At 41.6% G+C, this 7,026-nt stretch overlaps 1 pseudogene; it reads left to right on the forward strand.

The window, feature by feature from the left end:
- Positions 1-3,005: 3,005 nt before the first annotated feature.
- Positions 3,006-4,734, forward strand: LOC133226751 (hemoglobin subunit epsilon-1-like; annotated as a pseudogene).
- The last annotated feature ends 2,292 nt before the right edge of the window (positions 4,735-7,026 follow it).

Below are 7,026 nucleotides of genomic sequence, written 5' to 3' on the forward strand. Positions count from 1 at the left end.
TCTTAAAGTATACCATCTTGAAAACTACCGTAGTACAGCACAGCAGCTGGCATACAGGGGCTGGCATTGAGTGAACGGGCAAGAAGAGTTACTGGCTGGAGGAGGGAGAAGAGGTGGGAGATGGTAGAGCTGGAGAAGCATCAGCAATAGGAGATGGAGAGCAAGCTGCAATTTCACTCACACCTGAAGTTGATGGAACACATGGCCACATCTTTGAAAGTTTGCAACTTGAAGGTTCATATATAGGGGTTTACTGTAACTGGATCACTTTGCGGAACACCTGAAACTAGCATAACATTGCAAACCAAATATAGAAGGGCTATTCTTCACAATGTAGACAGACATTTCTTGTCCTTTCATTGGGCTTCTATTTCAGTGATAAAATATCTACTCTCTTTACCTAGAATTGTGTCATCCTAGGTTTGAGCTATTTCAAATCCTAAAACATGATGTTGCGACAGTGCTGCACTCAGTATGACAGGAAATGTGGAAAACTCAGCAGTGGCCACAGGACTGGAAAAGGTCAGTTTTCCTTCCAATCCCAAAGAAAGGCAATGCCAAAGAATGTTCAAACTACCGCTCAGTTACACTCTCTCACATGTTAGCAAACCAAAATTCTCCAAGCCAGGCTTCAACAGTACATGAACTGTGAGCTCCCAGATATTTAAGTTGGATTTAGAAAAGGCAGAGGAACCAGAGATTAAATTGCCAACATCCGCTGGATCATCGAAAAAGCAAGAAAGTTCCAGAAGAGTATCTATTTTGCTTTATTGACTACACCAAAGCCTTTGACTGTGTGGGTCACAACAAACTGTGGAATATTATTCAAGAGATGGGAATAAAAGGCCACCTGACCTGCCTCCTGAGAAATTTGTATGCAGGTCAAGAAGCAACAGTTAGAACTGGACATGGAACAGCTGACTGGTTCCAAATCAGGAAAGGAGTACATCAAGGCTGTATACTCTCTCTGCTTATTTAACTTATGCAGAGTACATCATGTGAACTGCCAGGCTGGATGAAGCACAAGCTAGAATCAAGGCTGCTGGAAGAAATATCAATAACCTCAGATATGAAGATGACACCACCCTTATGACAGAAAGTAAAGAACTAAAGAGCCTCTTGCTGAAAGTGAAAGAGGAGAGTGAAAAAGTTGGCTTAAAACTCAATATTCAGAAAACTAAGATCATGGCATCCGGTCCCATCATTTCATGGCAAATAGACGGGGAAAAAATGGAAACAGTGTGAGACTTTGTTTTGTTGGGCTCCAAAATCACTGCCAATGGTGACAGCAGCCATGAAATTAAAAGACCCTTGCTCCTTGGAAGAAAAGCTATGACGAACCTAGACAGCATGTTAAAAAGTAGAGACATTACTTTACTAACAAGGATCCATCTAGTCAAAGCTATGGTTTTTGTAGTAGTCATGTATGGATGTGAGAGTTGGACTATAAAAAAAGCTGAGTATTAAGAACTGATGCTTTGTATTGTGGTGTTGGAGAAGACTCTTGAAAGTCCCTTGGGCTGCAAGGAGATCAAACCGGTCAATCATAAAGAAAATCAGTCCTGAATATTCATTGGAAGGACTGATGCTGAAGCTTAAACTCCAATACTTCGACCACTTGATGCAAAGAGTCAACTCATTGGAAAAGACCCTGATGCTGGGAAAGATTGAAGGCAGGAGGAGAAGGGGACAACAGAGGATGAGATGGTTGGATGGCATCACTGACAGATGGACGTGAGTTTGAGTATGCTCCAGGAGTTGGTGATGGTCAAGGAAGCCTGGCATCCTGCAGTCCATGGGGTTGCAAAGAGTAGGACATGCCTGAGCAACTGAGCTAACTGAGGTTAAGTAGTCTATCCTAGGGTGTCTTTTTAATTTTTCTTAAGGGAGGGGGAACCTTAGAAATACTTGTAAAGGTCACAGCCCAGGAAAACTGATCCACCAAAGGCTGATTTTTAATTACACAGTTATGGGCTGCTTCTCCCCCCTGACCCATTCCTTACCATCATATCAACAGGACTCCAGTAAAATAACAGTGGGTTGCAGATGAAAAAGTTGTAAGATACAGACTCTATTTGATGATGATATGTTCTTAGGGGAGCCTACAGACAACAGGGACATCAAAATACAAAACAAAACAAAGACACTAGAGAAATTTGAAGTCTCCATCACTGATGGCTTCAAAAAACATTGAACATACTCCAACACCTAGCCTCTCATATCAATTCATTTATTCCTCATTGTGATCACAAATCCTAGTATTAAATAATTTCAGACTTCTTAGCTGCCTCACTGGTATCAATAAGAAGAGAAAATCAAGAAGAAAACTCAGGGCAATATCTCCAGAGTGGACAATTTCTCTTGTTGTCACAGAGCAATTAACAGAGTTCCCTGGAAGCACAGGATGTAAGCTTATTCTGCCTGTTCTCTCTATGAAATAACCTTTGGATATTTTAATTTGGGATTGAGCTCTTAGTTCTATTGTAGATTCCTTGCATTTCAACTCAGCTTCCTGAAGTAACCATAAATATGTGTTGTTGTTGTTGTTTTTTTTTTTTTTTATTCTCCCTTGGAAAACTAAAATCCAGAGCTTGTTTATAATTCACTCCTCAAGAGAGCTAGAACTGATTTGAGTTTCTTGTCTATGATTGTATTTTTTATCTTGAGCATGTTTTTGTCTTTGTCACCATCTCACCATCTTTAACCAATACTAAAATAGTTTGAATAGAACTCCTTCCTTGTCTGGTGCTTAGCTACACTCCATGAGTCATTCTGAGAGAAGGAGAATGGGAGATATGGATGCCATCGTGGAGGATGACATGGGAAGAGCTGAGAGCGAAAATGGGGAGTGAGTGGAAAATATGGAGGAGGACATAACAAAGGAAGGTGTCTCAGGAACCAACACGTTATCATACACTCAATATACATCTTCCTTGCTGACCATCAGCTGTTCTTACTCCATGCCTGAGGGACACAGCCTAACCTTGACCAATGACTGAAAGGACAAGCAGGAGCAAGGGGGCAGAAGTTCAGCAGTAAAGAATAAAGGCAACAGCATCCAACAGCAGCACAGACTTGCTTTTGATGCTTCTGTGATCACCTGTAAGCTCCACGACTTGACATCATGGTGCATTTTACTGGCGAGGAGAAGGCTGCTATCACTGACCTGTGGGGCAAAATGAATATGGAAGAGGCTGGAGGCGAGGCTCTGGGCAGGTAGGAAGTGGCCTTCATGGGGGACAATGGTGAATATGAGCCTGGCAAATTGATCAGCAAATTCTGAAAAAATTTTCAAGTCACTGATTTTCCATCTGCTATTTCCATATCGTAGGCTACTGGTCTTCTACCCCTGGGCCCAGAGATTCTTTGACAGCTTTGGCAACCTGTCTTCTGCCTCTGCCATAATGGGAAACCCCAAGGTCAAGGCCCACGGCAAGAAGGTGCTGACCTCCTTTGGAGAAGCTATGAAGAATTTGGACAACCTCAAAGGTGCCTTTGCTAAGCTAAGTGAGTTACACTGTGACAAGTTGCACGGGGATCCTGAGAACTTCAGGGTGAGTTTAGGAAGTGTTCGTGTGTTCCCTGTGGCTTTTTACTTTGCAGTAATAATGGAAGTTGAGTGTTTGATTGGAAAGACTAGCAAAGATCTCAGAAATCGTAGATCAAACTAGGTGTTAGGAGGACAGACTTCAAGTGGGCATACCGAACCCACCTTGATTCGGGACTAGTGACATAAAGAGCTATGAGCAGCCTTACTGTGCATGCATGCTAAGTTGCTTCAGCTGTCAGATTCTTTGTGACCCCATGGCTGTAACCCACCAGGCTCCTCTGTCCGTGGGATTCTCCAGGCAAGAATACAGAAATGTGTTGCCATTTCTTTTTCTAGGGGATCTTCCCAACCCAGGGATCAAATCTGTATTTCTTACATCTCCTGCATTGGCAGGCAGGTTCTTTACCATTAGTGTCACAGTGAACAGCCTTAAGTTTGTTTAAAAATTTTCAGAAACTTCTGTCAGAACTGGATGTATTTACCCCCAGAAAATATCAAAGAGTAGCATATTTGCTCAAGGAGAAATAAAATCTGACTTTTGATAGATGAAGTCCAATCTCAAGGAAGGAGAAGTATCTTATGTGATTCTTGATGACTGAAGTTAGGAAAATATTTGGGAGAATAATTTTTAGACCATTCATCTCAAAGAAAAATAGATCAATTCTCTATTAAATTACCCACAGTATTGTGACTAAGTGGAGGCATATTGCTGCATTGGTTGGAGGCTTTACTAAACTCATTCTAGGAACCTATGAAACCCTGAAATCCTATGAATATAAAAATTAGAGGGAGGGAGAGAGGCAAATAAAAATAGTGAAATAGGAGAGAGGCAGGGCCTGTAGGTAGAAAAATATTGAATGGAGGGCTCATAGAATTTAAATTAAATTGAAGGACAAGCTCATACGAGTTTATTGTATAGGTACAACTTATGGAGCAGTTTAATATGTGGACTTGGGAGTGAGTGTAGGTACTAAGCCATTATTTTCTGCAACTCTTTTAGGAAACTTCTACTTGGCATACATAATTGTCATTCTGTCTCTCATCCAATAGCTCCTGGGCGATGTGATTGTCATTGTTCTGGCTACTCACTCTGGCAGAGAATTCACCCCTGACATGCAGGCTGCCTGGCAGAAGCTGGTGTTGCTTCTGGTGTTGCCACTGCTCTGGCCCACAAATACCACTGAATCCTCTTTTCAATTCACCATATTGTGTCCCCAGTGCCTTCCTTCTGCCCTTGGGGACTGGGGTTTGACCTTGAGAGCCCAGCTTCTGTCTAATAAAGTACATTCTATTCAGGGATCAAAAATTAACATTGTATCTTCTCTATCATTTCATCTTGTGCTAAAGGAGAAACAGTTCATTAGCTGAAGGATGGCGAGAGACATAGGAAGAAGTAACAGTCCTTTGAGAAGCATTGGGAAACTCATCAGTGGAAGACAGACATTCTGGTAGGATTTAGGGTTATTGGGAGAAAGTTAAGGTGGAGAAAGAAGTTTTCTGTGGTTGAAAATGTTTATTTTAGTGGTTGCGGTCTGACTGCCACAGGGCAGTGGGGCAAAAACTTCCTGTAGCAGGAAGGCAGATGTACTAAGTGGTGTCTGAGAGAAAACAAAATAGATTTATAGTGCATGCCACAGAGTTTGCAGGAAAAAACAAAAGCTTTGTAGGGATTTATCATCTAGACTCAGGTTACTTTTTCAGTTTGCTCCAACATACATTTTGAGTCAACTAAGTTATCATATATCTTATGAGACTGAATTGGAGATAAGAAGATCAATTGAAGGGTGGCTGAGAATTTTCAAAAAATCTCCATGAACCAGCAATAGCTTACCCTTTTCTGAAGGATTCCACTGTCTCCTTACAAAGCCAAGGCTAAGACACTTGAAATCATTGTACATCATATTCTCATTGAATGTAATGTGTACTAAAGTAAAATTAGAGCTAGGGTAGTGTATGAATTCGGACAAACAGGGGGATGACCAAGACTTCGTGTAGGAGATAAGATAATAAGTAAGTCTCATAGTTTAAAATTAGCCAGCCAGAACTTGGCAATGTGCATGAAAATGGCTCTCTGGAGGTGGAAGAGAAAGTAAGACATAGGTGGAGGATTAGGAAAGACTAGATAATATAAGGTTTTGAAGATAAAAATATGTTATTACCTTGATAGTAGTAAGAGTAAGCAATAAATATTCTTAACTTTAAATGACTCAAGGAGTAGGATTTGGAGAGGCAAATAATCTGCTTAATTCACACAAAATGAATTGAAAATTGCAGACTAGACATGGATGCTAATTGAGGAGAAGAGATATAATGGACTCAATCCAAGAAGAGCGGTGTGTTTATTTGTGTCTGACTTTTTGTGACTGTTTGGACTATAGCCCACTAGGCTCTTCTATCCATGGGATTTTCCTGGCAAGAATGCTGGAGCTCGTTGCCATTTCCTCTCCAGAAGATCTTCCTGATCCACTGATGGAACTTGCATCTCCTTCTTGGCAGGCAGATTCTTTACCGCTGACCTCTGGGGAAGCCCTGAAAGATCAAGGAGGTCTGCAAAAAGTGAAGGATGAAGAAGGGGAGAGTGAATAGGACATATTTTCTGATTGACTGGGGTGGATGAGAAGGAAGGGGGTGGCAGCAGTTGAGAAAACTCACAGCCTGGCTCTACCAAGAAGAGGCCTGCAATGACCTGGAGACGTCATATAAGAGAAGCATTAACTGAATTATTCTTGAGAATGTCACTGCCAGATTGCTCAGGGAATCATGAGCTCCAGGCTTTGAGTTAAACTATCCTCTTGAGGACTGGCAAATTTAACTGTATGAGGCATTCATTTCATTATTTCCATACATTAACTACAGTCAGTTCAGTTCAGTTCAGTTGCTCAGTTGTGTCTGCCTCTTTGCGACCCCATGGACTGCAGCATGCCAGGACTCCCTGTTCATCACCAAGTCCTGGAGTTTACTTACTCATGTGCATTGAGTCGGTGATGCCATCTGACCATCTCATCCTCTGTGGTCCCCTTCTCCTCTTGCCTTCAATCTTTCCTGGCATCCGGGTCTTTTCAAATGAGTCAATATGTCCTGTGAATTACTTTCGAATTTGGCCTTTTGTCTTCACAATGTGGCTAAAAGACCAGTGATTACATTTTTGCAGACTGTCAACACACTGGTCTGTCTGTGCTCCCTTACCTATTTGTTTATTTGAGTGCATTGGATCTTAGTAATGGTTGGGAGATCTTTGTTGCATCATTTGAGCTCAGTAGTTACGTCTCTGGGTGGGATCCTTGTTGCCCAACTAGAGATTAAATCCATGTCCCCTGCATTGTAAGGAGAATTTCTATCCATAGGACCACTAAGAAAGTCCCCCACTGCCTCTTAATATGCCCCTAAATAGAGTAAAGAAAGGCTCTCTGTGGCATGAAACCTTCTCATCCAGTCAGTCAACAAATGAGAGCAAAGTACTTTTTTAAACCAGTCGA

This window comes from Bos javanicus, chromosome 15, assembly GCF_032452875.1.
Source record: "Bos javanicus breed banteng chromosome 15, ARS-OSU_banteng_1.0, whole genome shotgun sequence".
NCBI classification, from domain to species: Eukaryota; Metazoa; Chordata; class Mammalia; order Artiodactyla; family Bovidae; genus Bos; species Bos javanicus.